This window comes from Pseudopodoces humilis, chromosome 18 (genome assembly GCF_049639895.1).
Source record: "Pseudopodoces humilis isolate 2021_Gansu_Grassland_sample_001 chromosome 18, ASM4963989v1, whole genome shotgun sequence".
In the NCBI taxonomy this organism is placed as follows: domain Eukaryota; kingdom Metazoa; phylum Chordata; class Aves; order Passeriformes; family Paridae; genus Pseudopodoces; species Pseudopodoces humilis.
The window spans coordinates 6,165,454-6,192,264 of NC_142217.1; the positions used below are offsets into that span (position 1 = coordinate 6,165,454).

At 41.9% G+C, this 26,811-nt stretch overlaps 1 long non-coding RNA gene across 2 annotated transcripts; it reads left to right on the forward strand.

The window, feature by feature from the left end:
- Positions 1-1,535: 1,535 nt before the first annotated feature.
- Positions 1,536-21,475, forward strand: LOC148182918 (uncharacterized). Of its 2 annotated transcripts, XR_015774118.1 has the most exons (4): positions 1,536-1,759; positions 2,918-3,182; positions 3,296-3,515; positions 21,246-21,475. It is a non-coding gene; the product is annotated as an uncharacterized LOC148182918 (long non-coding RNA). The 2 variants fall into 2 exon arrangements; XR_015774117.1 differs by lacking the exon at positions 21,246-21,475 and having other exon boundaries at positions 3,296-4,069.
- Positions 21,476-26,811: the final 5,336 nt, after the last annotated feature.

Sequence of the window (26,811 nt, forward strand, 5' to 3'; positions counted from 1 at the left end):
TGGCAGGTGCATTATACACACGACTAGAATATTCCCTGGCAGCTCCTGCAGAAAAATGTGCTTTACTGTTATGGCACAGGAAAAGCAAACTTGTATTCTGCTGCTTGGGTGTTGTTATGTTTTTGCCAGATCCATTTGTACCAGGGGTATTTCAAGGACTAGAAAAAAATAACAGAGGTGCTCCCTCAATCTGCAGCACCTGGACAACAAAGGAGAAGCTGAAAGAGATGTCAGCAAAGCTGTTCTCACCCTACCTCCAAAATAACCAGTGAAAGTGTCTTTTCTTATAGACAGGCAAACAATTGAATTTCTACATGAAGAAAACTTTAACCAGTCTTTTTCCCATCTGTCCATGCAAAGTCCCAGCCCTGAACAGGTTGAGGGCTGACCAACAGAACCTGGAGCACCTGTACACTGTTCCCCACCCTGTGTGCACTACAAAAGAAATTTCCTCCAGAGATCCTCTGCTTGCAATCTGCTATTGAAAAGGCAGCACAGAAGCAGAACCTTTTACTGGTTTGAACTAAACATTCAAACTTGAAAGCTAGGAGACTTAGATTTTTCTTTTAATGGGCTTAGTATTAACAAAATAAAATAAAAATATAATTCTGGTGCGGTTTGACTGGCTCAGTAGCAGGTATTATCATATATCCCTGTCTCCCACATTCTTATTTCAATTGTGTGGTGCTTTAAATGATGCTGGATAATACAGCAGAGTGTGTGTCAGAAACAGGTCACCAGCTGATTTTCTGCAGCTGCTTTATAGAAAAATATATTCCTTAAAACTCAAAAGCTCTTCAGACAAGTCCTCAATAGTTGAGAAGCTGTTGTATGTACCAGGTTTGTTATAGTGCAGCTCACATTCTGGGCACACTCTTTACCTGTGTGATAAAAATGCTGACATAGATTCATGTAAAATGCAATAACCTAAAATGTTTATAGCCACATCCTATCACTGAAACAGAATGAATTTATTTTATTTTATTTTATTTTATTTTATTTTATTATTTTATTTTATTTTTTATTTTATTTTATTTTATTTTGTTTTATTTTATTTTGTTTTATTTTATTTTATTTTATTTTATTTTATTTTATTTTATTATTTTATTGAGACATTACATCAGATTGTCTTCACCTGTGAAATTCAGCTCAGTGGACACACTTGTAATTATACTAATTGAAACATCTGGAAACTGTCTCATAGGTTTATGCTACATGCAAAATATTTTTTTTCCACAATTATTTTAAAACTAGGTATTTTTCAAGCTGGGATTTTCTCTTTTTCCTGATCATTGTTTCTGTTTTTTCCTGCCTTAGCACTGTTTATTTTTCTATTGGTCAGGGAGTAAGTTAAAAACCTGAAAGGAGCTACACCTGAAGGTAAAACCTGAAAGGAGCTACAGCTGAAGGTAAAAACTTGAAAGGAATTGCAGCTGTGTTTTACCTCCCAGGCACATTCCATGGTTGATTCCTAATGAGGAAAAGCTGCATTAAGGAGAGGCTTTATGCAGCAGTTTCTGCTGGTGTGGGTAGTGTGGTGGCTGTAAGGCTGGTTGTTAGGCATGGGGAAATGGTGAGATTCAGAATGTGCTTTCTGCTGTGGGAGAAGAGTATTTTGTGTTTGAAGACATTTGTGCCTCAAGGAGATAATGGTCTGGATGAGTGCTACTTGATGCAAGCCTCTGTTCTACTTTTCAGCTTTTGTCAACAGGCATGGAAAAAAAAGTCGGCCTTGAAGATGATTCTGAGCAGGGAGGAGGTGGGTGAAGGGTTGAGGTGGCAAGAGGGGAGTGTGGGGAGGAAAGTATTTTAGATTTTGTCTTTGTTTCTCACTTTCTAAATCTATCTTAATTTGCCCTGAGTTAAATGAACCTCATCCATTCTTAAAGTCAAATCTTCTTTGTCTGGGATGGCAACTGGTGAGTGCCCTTGCTTCAGCTCCAGTGGATGGAAACTTCTTGTGTTTCCATCCCCCTTGTCCTGCTGGGAGGGCATCTGCCCGTGGCCAGGGCTTGTGGTGCTGGAGGAGCCCTTGGAGGAGAGTTTTGGAATTGGACAGGTTCACCTGGAGAAAGAGGGAAAAGGGTTGTGAGATTAGGAACAGGGAGATTCATCTAGGCAAGAGGGACAAAAAGGTGTCTGGCTGAGAAGGGTGAACTAATTGGGGACTGCTGGTTTCTAAGCAACTTAATCAGCTAAGAGTAATGCCACACTAGGCTTACAGAAGTTAAAAGCTAAGTACAAACAGTGAGTTTTGAAGAATACCTGGATAAGAGGCATATGATGCTCTAGAGGTACCTTTAGGCCTAACAAAGGTGTGGTGTGTTTATCCACGGTCAGCTGACAATAAAGCCTAGTGCTGAACATAACCACACACAGCCCAGGGCACAGAGAGGGCTGCTAGCCCCCATTCCAGCTGGATTTGGGGGCTGTGGGATCTGTGCCTCATGCAGTGGCACTGGCCAGGGTGCCTGGTCACCAGCTCCTGTCAGAGGATGGCTGCTTGCATCAGCTTTGATGGAGTGCTTGGGTTGTTTGCTCAGGTCCTTTCCTGGAAATGCAGCAGAGCTGCAGTGCTCAGCAGGCCACCAGCACTTCATCTTCCTCTCAATATCTGCCTCCTGCTATATTTGTGCTATTCAGACAGGGCTATAGCTCAGAAGCTTCAGTGGGTTAATAACTCACGTTCTGCCTGTTTGTGATGCAGGCTCATCCAGGAGAAATGAACAAATATTGTTGCCCCAAAGCTGCTCTGGCAGGGTGTGAGTGTCAGTAGAGGGAACTTCCCTTGGTTACAGTAAATGTCATTGAGACACTTAACTAGAAATTCAAAGTGATTTAAGTTTAATTTTGACTCAAGAATCCACATAAACTGGAGCACAAACACTGTCTTGGTTTTTTTTGCTTTGGCTGGAAGGTGCCAATTAAGTTCTGCAAGAGGGCAGCAAGGCCAAAACCAAAAAGCTGTGAACGCAGAGGGAGGAGAAGGCATTAAAATGGGTCAGCTGTGTCCCTGCCTTAGGATAAAAGTTATTGATTTGTGGAGAAGACTCTTACAGCCAGCAATAGAAGTGAGCTTGCCAAGGAAATATCTTGGAATTAGAGCAGTTCCTGCACTGCCTTAGAAGGAAGAGATGAGGATCGTGCATTTGTGTTACCCCCACCCCACAATGGATGAGCAGGTTTGAAAACTCCCTTCAAAATGTCTGTTTGCTTTCTCTGTTTGTACCTGAGGGGCTTTTAGTCTCTCTTCTAGTTCAGCAGCAGTAGTTTTTTATGTGTTGGTGTCTTTCAGGTGATACCTGGTCCCTGGTATTACATAAAATAATGCTAACAGCAGAAATAGAGGTGTCTGTGTTATAATAATAAAGAAGGTGCATCCTACAGAAATGTTTGACTCCAGGCTGAAGGATCTGAACATAAGTGTGCTCCAGCAAAGATGTTTTTCCCCTCACTGGTGATCAGTGACCCCAGCCTCACTTTCTCTGCTGATGGAAGATGATCATGGCTCGCAGGTAAGAGGCAGAGGAAGTCTGAGTGAGAAACATGGTGCAATCACACAAAGATGTACTTTCAGTGTAAGCTATCACTGTGGAAGTGCCAAATATTCCGACAGGACTGCAAGTGCAGCATGGAAATGAAGAGGCCTGGAAGTTACTGTGTCTCAGTGATGACTGAGGCCAGGTACAGGCAGCGTGTCCTCATGGCTATTCATACTGTGTTTAGAAGAGAAAAATAATAGGCAATCTCCGAGTTGCTGAGATTTTCAATTGTTTGAAGTGGAGCAAGGAGCCAGCACTTCTTAATGAGGTTTTGTGGTTTCGCTGCACGTGTTTCATTTGAAGGTAAGGAGTATTTGCACAGGCACTAAAATAGAGTGGAGAAGAACTGTATAGAATTTATGCTGCCCCTGGGGTTAAGAGTGTCCATATCTGATGGTTTATGTCCACCTTTTCTTGCAGAAATGATTGCAGAGTGAATTTTAAGTACTTTATCATGTGCAGGATTTGTAAATGCGCAGGAGCTGGGTTAGGGCTCTTGTGCTTTTAAGGTGGCTGTTGTAAGCCTGGTGCTCTCAGGAATCACACCTACCTATGCAGCAGGTTTAGTTTCAAGATGAACATGCACTTATGCTGCCTAATTCTGAAACATCCCCAAAATTAGACTTACTACACAGAAACTGTGAGTCTGCACATAAGAACTGGAGTTTCTGAAAACAGGAAATGGATTTCTGTGAGCACAGAACCAGTTTTATTTTTTTTCTCATGTTTACAATGTCAGTGATTTAGACATAAATAATTTTGAAAAATACGATCACTTCTATCCTGTAACTTTTGAATAAAAAAAATAAAATTATTTTGTATAAAGAAGCTTAATTGGAGACTGTGACCAGGAACTTTAATGGAATGTTTTGGGTGCTTAACCAACCAGTGAGCGCCCAGAAATACAGTAGCAGCAGTTTGTGCTAGTGGTAAACAAATGTCATGATGTTCTCGCTTGTTATATTACAGTTTAAATGTTCTGCCATGCAGAACTGTTGGCTCTGCTTGTGTGCAGCTAGTGCCTCAGTGAGTGAGCCACGGAGAAGAATGCCTGTGTGAGGAATCCCTTTGGAGCCCCACAGCCTAAGGACAGATCCCCTGCTGCAAGGGAAGTTCAGCACGCTGGGTCTAGGAGCAGGACTTCACCCTGCCTTTCCTTAAGAAATGTGTGTGCACCTCCTCTGCACCTACCTCTTCCCCTTTCTATTTAATATTTAGGTCAAAACTACAGTTAAACACAGATGGAAAGTTGAAATGAGAAAGGCTCATTGCCAGTACTGTGTTTGAAATGAATTATAAACCAGAGCAGGTCAAGCCTCCGTGAATCACGGTGACTTCTTCCCACTCAGGCATTACCAGGATGTGCATTCAGTCCCTGTTAAAGGGCTTCAACTTCTCTGAGTTGCATAAGAAATTTGGATTAACATCTCTGTGCATTTTGCCACTTTCTGACAGCACTATCATCTCCAGTCTGGGGACTGGATTCCCACACAGGGTAGACACTTGAACAAAAGTACAGCTTTAAGATCATCATTGTTTTGACCTTTCTTCTCCTTTTCTGCTCAATTCCTACTGTGATCAATCAATAGCTGCAGTGGGAACCCTGGGTCAATATAATTTAAACTGGTTAGTATGTCAGGATGATGCCACTTCAAATACTGTAGCAGTCAAACCTTGCTGTATAAATAAAAAAATCCCATTTAGTAGAAAGAAGGCAGGTATTTTTCTTTGAAACATTTCTGAGCTGACAAGTCTGGATTTATGCTGATATAAATTATTCTTATAGAAACAGAAACAGACAAAAATCCTTGGGAGAGCTGCTTCCCTAATCTCAAGCAGATCTGAGGAGAAACCCAGAGGATGGGTTTGAGCATGTGAGAAGCTGGCTTTGTGTCTCCCTTACAGCTTAGTCTGAAGTTTCTGGTTCATTAAACCCAAACACAGAGCCGTTGTACCCCCAGACTTCTGGCTTAAGAAAGCAGCAAGAGTTTGTTACAAAACTCTTTACTTGCCCAAGGTTTTGTTTTCTCTTGTGAGAAAACTGTCTTATCTTGGTGGTGGAGCTCTGGAGCACCTGTAGGTGTTGAGAGATGCTCAGGCTGCACTTCCCAACTGGGATAGAGCTCCCCTACGTGGGATTTAGCCGAGGTATTTACTATTTTTTTTGTAAACAAAGGAAATCTTAGTTTGCAGACTTAATGGAAAACATGAACCATCTGTGAATGTTACTTGCAGCTCATTTGCTTCATTGGCAAATATTAAACGGTGTTGTAAAGATCCACTGAAATTATGGAAATGGGTTTTAACATTAAAATCAAAGTGCAATTAGAACATTTCACTGCATAATTGTTTGGCAGACTAAGCTAGCAAGCAGAAGATACCCAGCTTTCTGATTTATTGGTCACAGGTTATTTCTTTAGAACTACAGAAGCTGAGATACATTTTTGTATTTATATTTTTTAAATGATCTCCACAATTATGAAAAGGCAGTGCTCACACATCTTGAGGTTTATTTTGTATGACTGTGTTTTACATTTCCAAACTGTTATCTCTGTTTTCCCTAACCAGCATAAATTGGAACCTGCAGGATTTAAAGACAGGGGTACAGACAGCAGCATGTTTTCCCCCTGTGTACAACCTCCTCTGGAACATAGAGCTTGTTTGGTTTTAATTATTATTCAGACAAAAGAAAAAAAGGTTCATCACCAGTGTGGCCCAGAGTGTTTTGTAAGTAAATACCACGTTACAACAGACTTATAATCAATCCCCAAACATACTGGTTTTTACATCTGCAGAACTGAAGAAGTTTAAAGAAAAAAAAAACAGATTTATTGTTGGAATACCTAAAAATATAATATATACATATGTAAAATATGGTGTTAAAATTTATTTGCCCAAAGCATGTTACAAATAGTCTCTGCTTTGCTGTTCCACAAGGAACAATGAGGGATTATGATAGGTAAGAGCTGGCCAGTGATGCATAGAGTCCTTGTGCTTTTAATTTATATAGGGGGTGCTTAGAGTAAGAATATATTTACTGTCTCATGCAGCTGACACTAGGGGCTCAGCCCTGGGAATGAAATAACGTGTAGTTGAAATTACTGCACAGTTCTTTTTAGTGCAACAGCTTTTCAGACTGTCTTATTCTGCTCAGTGTTTGTCCTATAGGGTCCTATTTGTGACTGGGTTCCCAGGTGCTATTGTAATACAAATAATAGGGGGTTTTTTTTTGTTTTTTTTTAAATGCACACTGTGAGCTACAATATTGCTTCAGGAGTAAATATTTAAGTACCTTTAATATTGAACATTTGCTGAATGCCTTGGTACTGCTGCTATAACTGTTTAGTTTATTTATTTGTGGAATAATGTTTAGTCTTGGGGGAAAAAGTCTGTTCTTGAGATCATGGTTGGGGTGCTCTACTATTCTGGGTAGGCTGAACAAGAATTACAGCAGGTGATTTCAGCACTGAGGTGAAATTATATTGGGATATTGCTCCTATGGGGGCAGAGGTGTACTGCCAGTCAGTATTAAAGTGACTTTTTCTCAGGGAGCACCGCTGCTCTGTGGAAATGCACAGTGCTGCTCCATGTGAGCCGTGCAGTCTCTGGGCACTGCAAATTACTGAAGAAGTACAAGAGTAACTCTTATAGCTTTTAGCATTACAGGTGGTGCAAGTTCCCATAAGCACACAAGGATAATGCTGAAATTGAGGTATCTCCGTGCTGTTTGGCTCAAAGGCCAGGTGTCCTGTGGCTCCTGCAGCACTCGGGGTTCTCCAGCTGCCCAGTGATGCTGATGTTGGGGACCCTGGCTCTTTTTGCAGCTTAGCCACTGCTCACCTGGTCAAGAACATGAATTTCTTGCTTTCAAATGCTTTAAAAGCAGAAAGATTTTTCTTTCTGATTTTCTTTTCTGATTTTTCTTTTTTTGATGTGATCTTTGATTGCTTCTTCTTGTTCTTTTTAATATGAGTGGGATGGATTTCAGTCTGTTTTGGGCATGAAAAGCAGTTTTTTTCCTATGGGAGTTTTGCATTCAAAACTCCCATCAGTTGAGGCTGTTACCAGCACATGGTTCTTTGGTCACTGAAGAACTCCTGAATCAAGAAGAACCTGGCCATTGTTCATGTGTTATCTGCTGGCAGCTGTAAATGGAGCCCTTCAGCTGGCCCTCCCCAGCCAGCAGAGCACTGTGTGCCCTTGCCCTGGGCTCGGTGTGTCCTGAAGGCAGCTCCTGCCCCTGTTGGGTGCAGCCTCCACGAGAGGTGGGCAGGTGCTGGTGATAAGGCAGAGGCTTGGAGGCAAGGGATGTGTTCAGGCTCTGGGGGAGAGGGTGGTACCTGCAGGCCAATTTCTACCCTGGGTGAAAGTGGTACTCTACCCTGTGAGTAGAGCAGCTGGGTGAGCTGCTGACACAGTGTCTTCAATCACCTCTGTGACCTGAGCTCCTCCTGGTGCTGGACATCATTGTCTGTGACAGATCATCACTGGTGACTGATAATCATGGGTGAGATGGCCAATCATGCAGTTCTGGAACAACCCTTGCCTTGTGCTTTTGGATAGGGATCTCTGCCACAGCTGAGTGAGTTATTTGGGATTGTTTTGTGCATTCTGGGCCTATCTCCTGCGTTACTGTGCTGCAGGCTCCTTTCCTTACCACCAGAGATCCATGGATCAAACACAACATTTCTTTAAAGGTAAAGAGCTGAAAAAAAATCTCAGCAAGCCTCATGCAAATGAGCCTGCCTTCTCAATACAATTTCCCTGAAACACCGACACAGCGCAGGTCTTTGTAATGTGATAAATCAGCTGAAGCAGCAGGAATTTAACTGAAGGAATAGCAACTTTTTTTGAGCACCTCTGGAGGTTAATTGATGAAAGGATTTTGAGTTGATAAACACAACAGGAGGATTTGGATGTTTTCTCTCAGATGAAAACCTGTATAGTCTATGCTGCAAGATATTTATTTAACAAGAACTGTAAGTATGAATGTCTAAGACAATAATTTCTCCTCCTGAAAAAAAGACTATTTCAGTCTGACATATCCCACTATCACCGTGACATCCCTGATAATTTCAGATCCCTTCAGGGGTTTGGTACTTAGATACATGTACATGCTAATCCACGAAGTAGATGGAGCAGGGAGATGACCTCCGAGCTGTGAATCCCCACGGATGGGAAGCAAACAAAAAGGAATGGACTAAGGCAACTTTGCAATATGAAGCTGGCACATGGTGATGATAAACAGTCAACACTGGTGCAACGCTGTTGTTTAGCTTTCAACTGAGCTAGTCTTGCTGCTACCACTGGGAAAACTAATAACATAACAAATGAAACTATTGTTCAGTTTCATTAAAAAGAAATCTGATAAGATGGGGAAAATTGAATTAGCCAATCTCAATAGAGTTGCTGCTTGTTGGAGCAAAAGCAATATCATCTCTAATAGAATATGTCCCAGATACTTTTGGCTGGTCCATGCAGTGTGAACTCTGTGTGCAGATGCTGGCACAGCCACGCAGCAGGCTAATGTGAGCATTAGTGGGTCAGCACTCTGCATCTCCAGCAGCAGCTCCACGGCCAAGGCTGGCAGTGTTACTTGTTAGATCAATGAGATGAATTGATTTCTCTTGGCAGAGCAGGTTGAGGCTTCATTCCAGTGAGGCTGTGGTGCCCCTGCTCTGTGTGTCAGGTGGAGCCTCCCCTCAAACCTCTCAGCCCGAATCCCCTGCTCTGGCCATGGCTGTAGCTGCTCTGCCCTGCCAGGGCTGGGGAGCACTTGGATTGCTTTTTTAAAAATTCACCTTTGGAATCCACGTTGAAGGATTTTCATACCCAGACCTCTTGGTGCTCTAGGCCACTGTTGGTTTTATTGTGGCTTTGTGAGTCTCCTGGCAGAGCCCCAGCAGGACAGCGCTGTCTGTGAGTGTGCACTCTGCAACCGTGCCAGCCTGAGCTCAGGAGGTTGAAACCCTTGCATCACTTAGTGATCACTCAAAAATGTTATAGCTGAAATAATCAGTGTTTGCTGGTTTTGTTTGAAAACAGAACTATTGTGATAACACAATAACCTTGTTACTGGGAGCTGTCCGGGTTCCTCAGCTGCCTGTGGCACAGCCCAGTGCTCTGCCCTGTCACTGCAAGGTGGGCTGGAATGCCATATTTCATATTTGTGGAGTTCATGAGGTCCAAGGGATTGCAGAAATGTCCTGTGCACCTTTGGTTACCGTCTGAGTTAAGCTGTGGCATGTGGATCATCTCATTTGCCCAAGTATAAGAATTCAGTGCTTGGGGGTAGAAGTTGAGGTGAAGTGGGACCAAGTGAGACTGATTTTTTTCTTGTTTTTTTCTCCCATAGAGAGGTGCTGGATTACAAGAAGGGATTAATAATGTATGGAAGAGTTTTTTTTTTTTTAATAAACATGGTAAATGCATCTTTTGGAGATCCTTATCCAAAAGCACAAGGCAAGGGCTGTTCCAGAGGCAGTGTGGAGTGGGGGGTGAGGCAGGTGGGACACAGAATTTAGTGATAATACACTTTAGGTAGGATCAACATATTTTATATGTAGCATAAATACCTATATACACTGTTTAGCCCCAAACGTAATATTTAAAGAGATTAATCTGAATGTTTTCAGGGAATTACCTTGCTAGCATTAAACTAGCATTGACATCCCAGTATCAGAATGTCTCCAAATTCAGTTCAGTTTCCTTATTTCTTCTTAAATTAAGGTTATTTAATTCTGAATTAGATAATTAAAAATGTTGATTTTTTTTTACACCTTTATTCTGCTAGAATTAATTTTCCAGAGCTGCTTTATCTTGTTGCTGTTTCCATAGGCTTCTGGCTGGTTTCTACTAATCAAAACAGGGTTGCTATAAAGAGGTTTTCTTGTTCCTTGACGTGGTTTTCTGGGGACTTTAAAGCACTGCAGTGGCTGTTTGGTAATGCTCTATTACTTGTAGCACCTTCTAAAATATCTCTTATGTCATCTCATTCTTGCAAAAGTGGTGCACTCTGTTCAGGTTTAAATAATGTTATCAGATTCAAAAGCTTACTGTCCTTAGATGATCAGAGTGAACTACTTCATTTTCACTGTGTGCGGAAATGAAACATTTTGTAATAGAAACTTAAATCTCCTGCCTGTGGAATGAAATGACCTTGTGTGGTACAAGATTTACATTTAAGCCAATGGGCACTAAAACCTGCTATGCACAGCTTTGTATTTCCAACTAGCTGTAACTCCATTTTGTAAAATCAAAATGGAAATTGTATCCTGAACGTTTTTATGTTAGTGGATTTAAATATAGCCGTGTAAATAAAACTATTAGATGACAGGGAAAAAGAGATTTGAAGAGTAATATGTTGGAGAGAGTGAGGATGTGTGGAAACTGTAAGAAAGGAAAGGTTCTTGAGCTGCCAGTGGGATGTTCCTGAAATGTGAGACAGCAACAGGGAGATGGAGTAGAATTTTATGATATTAGAAAACAGCTGGGAAATGTTCCCAGGAGGCTTCTCCATGGCAGCCTGTGGCCCTCACAGCAACTACAGGACTCTGCTAGAGCACATGTGTGCAAGGACTTTAAAAAAAATAGAAATATTTCTCAATGATAACCTTTGGCAGTGTTATTAACTCCTCTTGCATGTGGTGAAGGGCAAGCTGAGGCCCTTCGTTTGCATATTTTCTGACTTGTTTGGTCTGCAAAGGTGTGACTGACGTTTAAATGTGATTTGAAACTTGGTGTATAGCTCTGGTGTGTTACTGGTGAGGATGGGGAGGATGAGTGACTCAGACTGCAGCTGTGTACTCAGGAAAGCGGCTGGTGGGAATGCCAAGTCCAATAAAGCGCTGCTGGATGAAGGCAGGTTTTGTTAAAGGTTTGGTTTCTCTTGGGATTTTGTCCTGCAAGCCCCATCTCAGCAGCTCCAGCAGCTTTCCCCCCACCTCGAGGCTGGGAAGCAGCAGCTGTGGGTGACTGCAGGTGGATGGGCTGGCCTTGTGCATCTTCAGGGCTGGAATTGCCATCCTTGCAGGGTGGAGGAGGATGAGTAACAGGAGACACAGCGTTAACTCGTGTCTGCTCTGCCTAGCATGAGCACTGTACAAATGTCACACACATGAGAGTTACATTTTCTAACTTTGGAGAAACTGCTGACTGGAGAGAAAATAAAGCAAGGTGAGGTTTTTTTGGCATACATAAAGTAAAAATTGAAGCAAGCAACCTAGTGACTTGCCTGTAAGACTTCATGGACATCAGTTTTTCCAGTGCTTTTTCACATGACTTTGAAATATTTTAATCTGAAGCAATGTAATTTTGATAGATACATTTTTTTCTCCTATCAATGTTCTTGGCATGGCTTTAACTGGGCCTATGACATCTTTAAGGAACACTCCCTAACTTAAGATCTGCTCAAGTGCAGATGGAGACAACTTTTGTGAAAGGGAGTTATTGTTAATATGTGATGATGAAATTATGTTAATCTATGATGATATGTTAATTTGTTAATAGGAAATGATGTTGAAGAGCTTCATTTCAGCTGACACCAGGAGGCAATTCATAGTTTTTTCTTCCTCCTTCTTATTTGTTACATCTCTTCTATATCCAGTTTGCTTTTTCAGCAATACCATTTTAGAAGCTTTTAGAAATAATGGCCACATTCACATCCGATTGTGAATTCCAAGGTTGATAGAAACTGATCCCTCAGCTTACTTGGGAATCTCAGGAAATCCAGCTGCTGTTGGGTAATGCTTTGTATGCTGTGAGAGACCCCATCCTTCTGATGGGGAGCAAACAACAGATCCTGGCAGTGCATGACTGCTAAAACATTACTGAGCTAGCAAAATTCAGACCAATGTCCTGGGCTGCACTTCAGCATTTTCATTTACTGAAACCTGCAGCACAGGTAACCAATTTTGCTGTACAGTCACACTGGATTTCCTGCCTAAACTACACACTTTCAAGAAACAGACTTTACCATAGTCAGTAATTACCAAACCAAACAAACAGAGTGCATGTGTGCTTATTTTATGGACTAAATGTTTTCTTATTGCGTGCTGTACCTGTACCAGTTCCCATAAAGAGAATAATGATTTTTGGTACCTCTCCTGGCTGGGCATTGTTGCTCATTAGCCTAAACTTGAGCTGTGTTTAAGCTCATTTCCTCCCATGTCTGTGTTGTTCCTGCTGTGGTGTTTTTGCCAGCATCTCTGGCCAGGTGCTCTGTTACATGTCTGGGGGAACAGCAGTCCCCTAAAAAGCATTTTTGGGCTCAGAGAGCAGCCTGCCTCGTGCAGCCATCCCCAGGCTCTTGACCTGAGCAGCCAAAGTGTCATTTTCCTGTACCCTGGTTACACAGGCAGGACCCAGTCCTGCTTCTGCTTGTCACCGTGGAAGTTCTGGCAGAACACAGGAGCTGAGAAGCTTCTCCTGTAGCTCCTGGACAGCAGCAACACAAAAGAAATACTTTCCTTAAATGTGATTGTATGTTTCTATAGGTTAAAGAGTGAGCTTATGAAGTAAAGGTTAAAGCCCAGAGTCCTACCCAGACAGCTATTGTATCTTATTTTTTTTTTTCTTAATGCTTGGGAATGGTCAGCACAGCCAACTTCCTCTCCTGGTTGAGGAAGGACTGCTGACCTCCATTCCTAAATACTTCTGTGCATTAGCTGGCAACTCTTCCCACATCTTGCCATTTGGACTTTTGGACTTAAACAGATTAATTTCCTTTGATCCCATTGTATATAAAAGTGGATTTTATTTATTTTTTTTTTTAAGTTCAGCCTCTTTAATCTCTAAGAGAAATGTAGCCTGCCTGGCTCCTAGGGTCTATCCAGTGCTTCTCCTATCAGTGGTTTGCTAAGATTTTTTTTTTTTGCAGACTTGGGCTGTTTCACTGTACACATGTTCCTGGTCTGTTTTGGCTCTGAGCCATTTCTTACAAGGCAGTCTGAGCACCCTGAGTGTTTGGAAAGAAATAACAAATAGGAGCTGGATAACACTGTGTACCAGAAGTGTCTGTGTGACTAAAGCCTTTCCATGGATAATGTCTATATGTTAAGAGGAGGAGAGGCCTGTGCTGCTTTAAAACTAAAAACGGGTTTGTAGCAGAGTAAAGGAGCTCCTGTGGTTGTTACCTAGACGATGCACTAATTGGGAATGAAAGCATTGTGTGGAATAAATAACACAAAGGCATCTCCATAACACCAGTCTGGTGCTACATTAGGGTTTTGTGCTGGGAGGGCTTTGAAGAGACAGGGCACACAACTTTTCACAGCTACACTTTGTACTCCAGGTAAGTCTAATGCAAATGAGGGAGAAATTGGTGACATTAGACTAATAGCACTGCTTAGTCTCTAATAGTCTCTACTTAATAATGACTCTGTAGTTAAAATTTTCAGATGAAGGCTGAAAACTATTCACTCCACGGGAAGCCTCATGGCTTTGAGTCTTCTGTTTTCCTAAAATGAATATTCAGACTAAGACAAATCAGGGGGTATAATGAAACAAGATAAGCATCTAAAGCTTCCAGGGGAAAGATCACTCCCTGGCATGAACAGCAGTTGCACACAGAGGGCTTTTGAAATTACAGCATGTTGATGTGTCTGTGTGAAACAAATAAAGGCAAATTTAAGCCCAATGCCTTCTGTAAAGTGAGAGTTATATCTAGAATTCTTCTCCCACAGATATTCTTCCAATCTCCTTATGTGGAAATTTAGGCCACAACAGGAACTGATTCCTTTTGCCAACATGTCCAGTTCCTACCTCAATGCTACGAGGAAAGCCAAGAGACAACTCAATATTCATTTTTTATTGCAATCCCAAGTCAGGCATTGTAATAGCAATCAGCAGTGCAAAGCAGATGCCTAGCCCAGCTGGCTTCTAATTGATAATCCAGATTCAGGTAAAACAAATCTCTAAACTAGATCAACTCCTGTTGAATAAATGACTAAGGCTCCAACATACATCCTGCCAGTGCAGTGATAAAATGGCAACACTCCTGGTTGCCTTTCCATTTGTGATTTGTCCATAGTGATGACAAACTCTTTTTAGCTGAGTGCACTGCTTATGGTGCAGGCTCCTGTCAAGGTGAATTTGATTCATTTTACCTTATTGCACCAAAGTTTAAATCATGTCATTTCTATCCGTGGCTACATGTGGTTGATTTGTGGTACATGTCTAACTGGAGAATACATAACATAAGATTGATTGCAATAGCATTTCTAAGAGTGTAATGATAACTTTTTATGGCTTTCAACTCTGTCATTGTGCTGGTGTCAGTGTTCTGAAAGGAGTTTGGGATCTCACACGTCACACTAGGCAGGAAAAGAAGGTGGGGAGAGGAGCAATATTCAAAAGAGCTGGGGGGAAATCGCATTTCTTCATTAGGTTTGTCTGCAATGCAAAAACTGTCAAGATAAACAAATGTTTCACCACACCCTACAGAAAAGAACATATTCAAGGTAGATCCATGAAGGGCTGCCAAGGAGGAAACAAAACCTGCATTTTTTGAGTGTTAATGAAATGTTAAAGATATGTGGAGATTTTAACTATCTGGATTTTGTAAGGTTGGTTTTCATGTTGGCTTTGATGTATCTGCATGAGGTATGATTTTTGCCTGTGACCATCTTTTCAGATACACAGTTGTTCCACTTTTGAAAGCTGTGAGTGATTTGGATGCACATTTAAGGGCATCAGAACTTCCAGGACTCTTCAAAACCTCTTAGTTATAAGGCCTGCGTGGGTTTCTTATATTGACAAAAGCTCACTGACACTTTTAAAGCTGCCTAAAGCCTGTGTCAGCCAGCATTCAGAATCTAAGCAGACAAAAGAAATACCAAGTAGGTGAAAATTAAAAGATACACAGAAATTCAGTAGCAGGTCTGGGAATGTATCTAATATTTTGGGTTCCTTGATTCCTTCTCTTCAGAGGCAAAGAAATTTATGATATTCTTGACTTCTCCTTGGCCATATTTTGTGTCCTTTTTTTATTATTTTTAATTTCTTTTGAATAATGTCACCCAAACAGTTTGCCAAGTGTAGTATTTGCCTCTGGTCCAAGTCATGGGGAAAAAAGGCAGGGCTCAATCCAGAAGAAAGGGAATAATTTGATGTCCTACATCTCAGAACTCAACAGGCTAAAGATGGGTGCTCTGTACCCGGAGAAATCCTAGAATTGTCTCTCTCCTAGAGCTGATCAGATGCATAAAGGTCCATTAAATGTGGGTCCATTAAAAAGGGCTGGAGCACATGATTGTTAAAGAGTGACTGTGGGGGGACTCAGTCTGGAGGAACTGAGGCTCAGGGGAACCTTCTCACTCCCTACAGCTCCCTGAAGGAAGGGAGCAGTGTCCTCTCTCAAGTAAGGAGAAAGAGGACAAGAGGGAATGGCCTTAGATTGCACCAGGGGAGGTTTATAGTATGGGTAAGAATTTCTTCACTGAAGGGGTGGTCAGGCACTGGCACAGCTCCCCAGGGCAGTGGGGGAGTCTCATCCCTGAAGAGATGTGACAGACCTGTGGATGTGGCACCTGGGGACACGGCGGAGCTTTGGCAGTGCCGAGTTAATGGTTCCACCTGATTCTCTTGGTGGTCTTTTTCAACCAAAACTATTCTGTGATTCCATGAAATGCAGGTGCTGAGGTTGATTAAGTGTGATGGGAACTGTGATTTTCAAATGTCCCCTGTAAGCAGGAGGTGCTGCTTTGGCAGAATCCTCTGCTGCTCTGCTTCTGATCAGGTCATGGCTCCAAATACCAGCAAATCACAAAGGGTAACAAGATAGACCTTGTCAAGGATCATTCAAATACACTGATCATGTTTCTACTCAGAGTTAGCTGGGCCTTCCTGTTTGTATGGCAGTGTTTGCAAGCACTACTTCTAAGCTGGATAAGTTAATTAGGCTCTTGAAATAGTGTACAATGCTTCAAATTAAAAGCAGATTTCATGTGTCCTAACCACTGTACAAAGGCATCAGGGACTAGATTGTCATATCCTTTGAAGATCCAGTGATCAGAAAACCACACTGACCATTAATTGAGTGCTAATAGCAGATATTACAATTGGGAAAGAATTGCTAGTTGGTATATAAGTACATGTGTATATATATTTATGTATCTCTGCACCTCAGGCATTTAAATAAAGTGTCAGGTTAGATGAACACTGATATTGTTTCTAAGGTGTCTTTCCTAGCTGTTTTCTAAAGTTCTGGGAAGTATTCCCTGAGAGCTGCTTCCTGCTATTGGAAGGGTTTCCCAACCAGGAATGGTTAAAAGAGCTTCTCTTGTTGAATTTTCATTTTGTGTACATTTTAACTGTTGCTCCAGTCAGTATGTAGATGCTGCTTCAATTTAATTGAAACTTTTTTTTTGAAAGAGGAGGGAATGAGTAAAAATCTGTTTCCACTGGCTTAGTTCATGCTGATAAGCAAATTAAATCATGTCCTGGACATAGTTAGGAAGAAGATTGAATATTCTTTGCACTTCATGGCCAAACAATTACAAAGTAGGTGTGAAGCTGCAGAGAAAAATCACTGATTGGAAGTACTGACCAAACTCTTGTCTACCTTGCACCTCCCACCTTCTACCAAGGACTTTGTGAGCCTGATCAAGGTGGGCTGGGTGCCCCCTTGGCAAACTATCCCCTTTGCATGGCAGAGCATGCATTGCCTCTGATGAGTCAGAGACATGCAAACTGCTTTTATTACTGGGTGCTACAGCCATGGAGCCTTCCACAACTACAGAAAAGCACTTTTTGACTGTTGGTGTTGTTTGAAAGTTAAGTGCAGCATCAAATGGGAAGGTTGGGCAGGGTGGGCTGGATTATGGACAATTATATTGTTCCAGGGAGATCTGGGGATTGATGCTTGGTTTTGATTAAATCTGTTCACTGTTCAAGGAAAATTAAGTTCTACTTGCCCGAATTATTTATGGTATGGACCACATGCCTTGCATCACACACTCTCTCTGTTCACTGAGTGATAAATCCATGTGATAGAGGTCTCTAAAATGCATGAGAGTTGCAGTAGGGAGTGAAAAAAGGTAAGAGAGGGAATAGGGCAGAAAGTCAGACTTGACAAGGGGTTTTTTGTTTGAATGCTTGGAGAAAATAATCTGAGGAATGTCCCATGCAGCAAAAAAAATCTAAGGCCAGTTTTGCAAATATCTGTGTGATTTTGCAGCATCTTTCAAGCCTGGTGTGCAGTGTTTGCATGCCTGCCTCTGCTGCAGGGCCCTTCAGGAGGATGCTGGAATTGTCCCTCGGGCACTGGTGGTGTGCAGCTCTCTCCAGAATCGCTTCACTGCACACTCAGATGACTTCAGCTGCTCTTCTCTAATTACTGATGGAGATGGGGGAGAGACTTTCTAAATTGAAAGCTGAAGAGGTGATCTCTTTCAAGCTAAGCATCACTTCATAGCAAATTTAGTTACTTTTGTTTTGTTTTGCTTGTTTTTAAAAAGAGAAGAGGAAAATAGTGGTTTAACTTTCCATTATAAAGTAAAAGCAACACTTTTTGGTCCTATTTTCACTGTGCAAGTTGGTAGGAAATTGAGTTCAGAGTACTGAGGACACAGTTCAGGTGTTTTGAACCCTAATGTACCTGATTTACTGAGGGAGAATAATGAAGCAGAATAGCCTCAACTGCTGGAATAGTTTCACTCTATTGAATTGCATCAGTTTTAGACAACTAGGTTTGAACTGTGACATGTGAGGAGGGATGTTGTAAATAGCATGGCTGTGTGCACAGCACAGCCCCCCTTCTCCCTCCTGCCCTTCCCTCTAAGCCCTCCTGGCTCAGAATTCAACACAAGCTGCTTTCTCACCAGTGAGAATGAATTTCGATAATCCTGAAATGTCTAGACATCTAAACTCCAACTCCAAGCTGCCCAAGCCTGAGGTGTATTTTTTTGGAATTTCCATAATTTACATTCTACATGACCTGTGCAGTTAATGTAGCAGTTTGTTTCCAATTAAAATTTTAAGTTGTAAAAAAGGTACCAGAAAATTTGCATTGATTCTACGAGAGATAGGAGAACTAGTTCAGGCAAAATAAGATTCAATTCAAGTGTGGGTAGGTTTATGGGATTGTAGGGTTTTAGTTTTATTCTCACACTCCTCTGTAATTCCTAATTTTGGACAGAACAGATGGAGTGAAATTCTCTCTCTTCCCTTGTTTCCCTTCTGGGAGAAAACATGTTTGCAGGGACAGATTCACTGGTATAATTGAAGCAGAGAACAGGTCTGCTGCATTTCTGACCAACTGAAATCCAGAATAAAACAAGAAAATGAGGTTTATATATTTTAGCCAAAGGAAAAAATATACCCCATTTAAAAAAATAGCCAACATAGCTGTAAGGATCAAGTCATTAAGCAAAAGGGAAACATGTGTTGAATAATGCTGAATAAGACAAAGGGGAGTTCTGCTCTGAGAAATTCTGTGCTGGTGATGTGCCTGTATCCCCGATCAGATGCAAGTGGTGTGGGTCTGGGTTTCCCTGAGCTCTGACTGAGAGCAGGGCAGTCCAGCTGATCCAGGAGCCTTCCTGCACAGCTTCTGCACCTACACAGAGATTCAGGTTCAGGTGGGCACAGAAGGTCCAGACACAGATTAACTTCTCTGGCCAGGTGAAGAAGTGACCATGCCATCCATGCGCCCCTCCAGTTAAAACCAGAACTGAGCGAAACCAGTTCATCCATGAGCAGAGCCCTGCCAGGTGAAGTTGCAGAGCTGCCAGAGAAGTTGGGATGCAGCACAGGTCAGGGCTGCAGGCGTTCATCAGCCCCACGGAGGTCTCAGTCTCCTGGCTTGGCCACACTGCCAGCCCCAGCAGCTGGGATTCATTTGTGGCTGGTGACAGCAAGCACTGCCAGCCCCAGAGCCCTTCCAGCACAGCCACCCCCTTTCTGTGAGAGCCCCCCTGGTCACAAGAGACTCAGGCAAAAGTTAAGAGCATTTAGCTTTTATAATGCTCCTGTGCAAACACTTGGATGTCAGATCCTTGGGAGGGTTTCAAAGCAAACCAAGCTGGGCTCAGGAATGCTCCGGAGCTCAATATAGCTGAGACTGGGAAAGGACTCGAAGGAAGTGTCAGACAGGCTGCCACTGCTCCTGTTTGTGCCTGGCTGGCTGGTTACAGCTGGCACTGGAGGCAGCAGCCTGGGCTTGATGAACCCTTGCCTGAATCAGGATAATAAATATATCTCTGCTTATTGCATAGCACAAAATGCACTACAAGGTTGAAAACCTGGAAGGCAAACTCCTTCCAACTACTGGATGTAAATTCTAGTAAATGCCCATATACAGCAGAGAAGGGAATAATTATTATATAGCAACTCTACTAGGTAAGAAAATTATTTCATAATCCCTTTAATGTCTGTGCTTACACGCTAGCCAGCTGGCTTGGTTGCTGCAGGTAAGAGAGGCTACTCTATTCCTCTAACAACTTGTTTTCAATCAAGCAAGCTAGATTTTTGCAAGATCAATATGAGATGAACAGAAAATATTTGATTACCTCAGGAGCTGTCAGTGTCTGACTTTTTTCTAAGCTGACATAAATAACATCTGGGGCAGCAAATGTACATGCTTCTGCTTTCTATTTCTGAACATTATTCATGGACTGAAACTTAGCTTGAAATTGAAACAATAAGAGTTAGAATTCTGGAAAAGCACCACTTCAATTTGGAGCAGAGAAACAACAAGCTGCCAGCTGGAATGAAGATTCTCAGCACACAGAAGGCAGAGAGCATGTGTAGCATGATGCAAAGTACAGTGAAACTTGCTTGTAAATCACACTGCCTTTTAAAATTCAAGTCCTTCTCTCTGGCAGAGTAGAATGCCGCTGAAGTATTGCCCCATGCCTGAAATTATAGCACCTAAAAAATATTGCTGTTTGTTCATGCTGTGAGAAAGGTGAGCCGGGCAAATTGCCTGAGCAGAAATAGTCTGTGCTGTGCCTCTGGGGTGGGTGCTGCAGTCACTTTTGCACCTTACTTATGCCCCATCTAGACAAGAATTCTAAAATTTCCAAGTTCTTTAAATATCAGATGTTATTGCTAAGCCTGAAATGGCGTTATGAAAGGTTACTGTCTTCACACCTGCTATACAGGTGGTTATACGTCTGCTTGGTAAGTCCTCAGAGCAGGAACAACAAGAATACAATCCTGCAATTTCGATTCTGTGCTCTGAAAGTGCCTTTAAAATGCAGCAGTGTTTCCTACCCAGCAATTGTCCCCAGCAACCTCTTGAGATCTGAGCTATTAACTACCAGTGAATGAGTACATGTGCTGTGGCCTTTAACCTCATCTTTGGGTTATCATTTCTGATGTTTCTTTCAATAACTTTGCCAGTTTCTTTTTTTTTTTTTTTTTTTAAGCTGCCACTGAATTTTGTTTTGTTGGGATTTTTTTTTCAGAGCTATGTCTCACATTTTTGGGCTGTATCCCCAGGATAGAAATACCTACCTTTTCTTTCATATCTCATGTGCAATTTGTTGGTTCTGACAATTCCTTTCATTCTGAAAAATATTGCTTTAGAGAAATCAGTTTTAAAACCCAGCAGCAACTCAGACTATTTTTGTCTGTAGCCATTCCAGAGAAGTACCAGTTGCCAACTTGTCTCAACAGTAATCAGCACCTCCAGGTAATGGCTCCTGACACACTTTGGTACAAAATGTTGCTGAAAACTCATGATCTGGCTCTTCTTTTTAGGCAAACAAAGAAAAATGCTGGTGGAGAGAAAAGATGGAAGAGCTTACTTCCTCCCCCCTGGAATAAGGGCTGTGAAAAGGGGTGAGGAGATGTCAGAGTGGGATCCTGAAGTTGCTGGGGACGAGCACAGGGTCGCAGCTGCCGTGTCTCTCTGAAGGAGCTGTCACCCTGAGTTAGGCTGCTGGGCCATGGCACACTGCCACCCACACTCAGGGGCTCTCTGAAGTGAGCAGAGAAGAGCTTCAGCTTCCCAGGCACACCAGCTTGGATAATGTCAGGGAGTGGGGAAAAAAGGGAAAGAAGCTTGCTTGTCAATGTTAAGAGAATAAATAAAAAATTAACTAAACCTTTCCTACCTGCAGTGCCAATAAATTTAAAACTGACCCAGTGATTTTCAACCACTATTTTTTATTTTTTTTCAGGATTTTGAGTGAAGGTTTTAAAAAGTCCTTTAAAATTCAGCTTGTTCAGGTGGGGAGGCAGGGAAGCAATCAGTTTTTCTCCCCTCTTGCCAGAAGGCAGCTGAGGGACAGGGAGCACATGCAGGGAGCCTGGGAGAAGCTGTGATCACTGACCCCACACAGCCCAGCTTCCCTACATGTGGGCTTGTGGGGATGTTTCTTCTTCGTTTTCACAGGACAAAGTTTTGGCCCCAAGAGTCTCACAGCCTGAAGTTGAAGGTGGTTCACCTCTGCAGCAATGTCTGGCACAGGGAGGTCCTTCATTCTTTGTCTAGTATTCCATGTATAATTCCTAATCAAATAAAAGCTATGATTGAAACGTGGTGTTGATGATAACTTATTTGGTCTGGGCATGTCCTCCCTTTGCACATGGCTAGAAGGTTATAGGCTTTTAATTTATTTTTAATTCTTTTTAAAAAATTTTCTTTTTAACTTGGGCAATTTCAGAGAAAGGCCCTGAACTGGCTTTAAACCAGTGTGAAGGGGTGGTGAGGGATATATTGAATATCTTGGGGTGCAGCTGCAGGTTGAGCTCTGCTGGCAGGACCCCCCAGGAAAGAAGAAGCCATGAACAAAGCATAGCAAAGGACAGAGGACCTCTGGCCCCCAGGTGAGGGACACTCTGAGGTGGGAGCCAATGACCCCCACACCTCTGCACATCTGGACTGTGAGGGTATAAAACCCCAGGATTTGTTCAGGGTCCTTCCTTGGAGGCACTAGATTGAGCTGTTATTTTGTTATTTAGTCATTGCACCAAGATTAAATTATTGTAATGATCAGGACATCTGAGCCTCTGCTGTGGGAAACCTGGGGTTGAGCAGGTGTGGGCTGCAGCTGTGAGGGGCCTTTGGTGAAGTCAGACTGTATAAACTGCACTTTCACCTGCTTTTAATAGCTCGTGATTTTCAAGTGAACTTGTAATTCAGAGTTTTTCTATGTTAGAAACTTTCCTGAGAGATTAGGGGGACATGCACAAGAAGACCTTTAGAGCCACCAAAATAAGCTGTTAGAATAAACTGGACCTACTTAGCAGCTTCCTTGGTAACAACTTATCAAACTAATAATGTTCATTATATCCCAGCCCCTGCAAGCAATTTTGCAAAGACAAACCAATGCCTTCCTTGTGTTTGGACGAATCTCAGGCTCGAGCATAACACAAAATTCAACTGCTAAAGAGTTGTACCTGGGTCTAGAACTGCCAGAAGAGCAGCACTTTTTCAGTCTGTTCTGGATCTCTTTTGGGGTGCTGTACATGGGATGGAGAAGGCTGCCTCTGAGACAGCATTTGCTTTATATGGGAAATACAAAATTCATTTACCTTCCCTTTCCTAGTTTCTATATATTTTGTGGTTTTTCCTGTGCTTATAGCACAGCTGTGAGTCTTTCTGCATCTTTGCAGTCTTCCATTGATTCCTCAGTGTGGTACCTGGTGGTTTTTTTGTCTATCTGTAACCTGGTCCTCACTGCTTTCCCACAGTCTGAAATCCATGTGAGTATGCAGTTTGTTACTGTTACTGAAAACTCAATCACTCTATTTTTATATCTAATACTACTGTTCAGGTATCAGATGTGTCTGGTTATTTAAAATTGAGTATAAATTTAATAATATAAGCTTATAAGTGTTAGGAAATGGGTGTGAAATAGCATACACAGCAGCAATGGGATTTGGCTTACCTGTTTACCAGAAATGCATTAATATCAGGGGCAAATCAAGGCATGTGATGAGTTTAAATCTCCTTTCTCCCTCATTATTTAATAATTATTTAATTGTCTTTGATTCTCTCTTTCCAAGTTAAAGAACCAACCATGCTCTGGCCAAATCTCTACCAAGCCAAGCAAACTCCTTTTTATCCTTCTTTGATACTATAATGCTTCAACAGGACCTGTGTAAAATCCTTTGTTCTACCCTTTCCACCTGACATCTTAAAAACAGGATTTATCTCTGAATGTTTATTCTCCTCTGTTTTAGCTGTGTAAATATTTGACTTTGCAGTTGTGACGTTAGTATAGACTTCACAGGAAAGACTTGTTAATTAATTAATACCATCAAAATACCTGTCAGCTTTGTGTATGTGCAAGAGGCTGGGTCAGGATTAGCTGCCTACAGGTGATGCTGGCACATGTTTCATGTGCTCTTTATTCCTTATGGAAGAATGTCTTTCAAAGGTGAATTTTGCAGCAGGTACTTATGCAAAATTAGATAACAGGAAAGAAAATTTATATTCCTCTAAATAATGAAAATTAGGTCTAATCCTAAAACTTCTCTAAATGTATTTTCTAAGGACATGCTGTCCCATGTGGGGAAAGAAACACCAGAGCAAGTATGTCATAAATACAGCTGAATTTCAAATACCCTCTTGGTTTTTTGCCTGCATTCATCTCAAAGCACACAAAACCTCCTAGATTTCAATTCAATTTCAATTTAAAAGAAACAGGGATACAATCAATTAGCTTCTTCATTTGCAGTAGTAATTGCTTAAATGAGAAAGAAGAGATCATCTTAAAAAACTTGCTGGAAGTAGAAAATAAATATATGGAGAGAAGTGCATGGATTACTGTGATCTTTAACAGTTGTGTTCAATATTATGGCTAAATTTAACAGTTGTCTTAGACATTTTTTGGGTTTTTTTTCAATTAAAGGCTTTATAGGATAATTAGCTGAGGGGCTGAAGGTTCCAGCAGAGGATGAGGCATCCAGTGGCACTGAGACCTGGGTGAACAGAGAGCTGGATTGCAAACAGCAGCATTTGTACATTGCAGTGCCAGGTGCAGCTTGATTTCATAAAACAATAACCCCTGGCTGATGGAGTGTAATATGGCACATCTTCAAGAATAAATGAGACAAAATATTCCAATTACAGACTAATCTTACTTCTTTCTATCCTGAGCCAAGTGTTTGCCTCAATTGTTCAGCAACAAATTACCCCAGGAGCAGAGAACTACCACGGAGGATAACAAAGTGGTGTCTGCTCAGGGAGATTAACTGTTGATCGGATTCTCACATTAAGAGTTCTTGAAGGAAAAGAAGCAAACTAATTCACAGCAGATGAGACACTGATGTCTTGTTCTTTGTCTTCAGAGGAGCCTTCTGTGCTGTGTTCACCAGGATTTTTTTTGGAAGCTGCTTTTTGAGGATTTGTGTGTGCCTTCTGCACAGCACATGCTGCAATAAAAAAAATAATCAAACTTACAGGAACAGTTTCATGGGGGCTGGGAAAATTTTAGAAGTGTTGAGTTGTGACAATTAATGCCTGTATTCAGCACCTCTGAGAGATTTAATTAATGATCTGTCATTAACTCTTCCATGTACCCGTGTGATAGGAATGTGTTTCTTTTTCTTTTCTTTTGGATTGTTTTAAGACTGAGGATGATTTTGCCCTGTATGCTGCAGAGGGGAATTCACAAAGAGGCTAAGCTGAGATGTGGAAAGACAAGCAATGTAGAGGTATCAGTTCCATACTGTGAATGTACATCTACTCCTGTTTTGAAGAAGTTTTAGGGAAGAATACTGATGGATTTACTCCTTTTTACTGTTTTTCCTCCTGCACACCCCCAGTAAATATTTTTTATGTAGCTGCTGTAATGACAGCCTTTGGGTGCTCTCTGCTGTCAGATCTGGGGGTTCTTTGCAGTCATCCACAGCCTTCTCTGGGTCTTGGATGGATGTGGAATTCCTCCTTTGCTGCCAGCTGAGTGCTGTTGATCCACACAGACCCTCCACAGAGTTTGAAGTGCTTTACAGTCAAGTACAAGTTACTGCAATGATTAATTAGTTATAAATATTTTCTACAGCTTAACAAAATGTATCATTGCTGCGTTGGAAAGAGCCACTTGACGCTCTGTGTGTATTTTAAGCTATGAAGATCAGCTGCAATTTTAAATGTGTCAAACCACTCCACTGGAATATCTCTATGCAGATGGGAGACAAAGCTCAGCCAGTTTTTTCAGTGAGTGGGTAATGGTCAGTCTTTTGAGAAAATCAGGGTTTAACCTAGCATAGTATCTAAGTGTAACACTTCACCTGTGTCTCCTTTATTATTAAACAGCCAGATTTAGGTTAATTGAGATGCTTTGGAAGCACAGACTATTAAAGACAGTTCCTGACATCAGCTCTTTCCTTGCTGTGTGGAAAATATTCTCTTGAGAAGACAGAACAGGAATTTAAAACAAAGCCCAGCAACCTTACATGGTCCTGACTTATTCCTGAGACAGCCCAAACACTGACTCCTGATGATTGTGTGCTTGCCCCTCAGTTTAAAAACATAGTTTTTGTTGACTTTGTTTCAGGTTGAACTGAGCAGCATCATCTAAATCCCTTTGGTTAACAGTTGCTGCCACAGCAACATTATGGAGCACTGGAAAACACTTGAAGAAAGTGATTTTCAGAATATTAAAAGAAGCTCAGAGTGAAGGGGTTTTGATGCAATGTAGCAGGTCACTGTGCTCAGGAGGTGACCATTAAATGTGAATGTAAGGAGCAGGAGGGTTTATTGAGGGGGTTTCTCTTTGTTTTGGAAGGTGGGATTATTGGTTTGCAGCTGCCTAGGCTGCAGCTCTGGTAGATAAAGCACAGGAAAGATGCAAAGCCAGAGGTGCTGATGGAAGTCAGACCTTTGGAGAGCCACTTGATGAAGTGCTGGGCTCCCTTGGGAGGGTGGCTCAGGTGCAGGAGCTGCCTCCAGCTGCACAGATTGATGAGGGAGCTTTGGTTCCTCCCAAACAGCCTCCCCAGGAAGGACTTTGCAGTTCCTTTCCCCCTGCCCTGTGAGAACTGGGTGTGCTCCAGTGCATTGCAGGTCCATTGCTGGCTGTGCAGATTGCTTGTGAGGCTATAAACTAGATTGTGAAGGTGTTTGCCAATGTTTTGGATTCTCAAAATGCCTGTCTATCCTTGAGGCCTCTGCAGTCAGCCAACTGCTCCAGGCTTGGCCAGCCACACTGGCAAATCGAAAGGCAGGCTCATTATGGATAATTTGATTTAACATACCTGCTCACAAAAGCAGGTGACTCTTCCTTTAGCTAGTGAGATGTTAAGGCTAGTATTTCAACAGCTTTGGAATTAGGGCATGATCTTTTTTTTTTTTTCCCCTCTGTATCAATTTAAA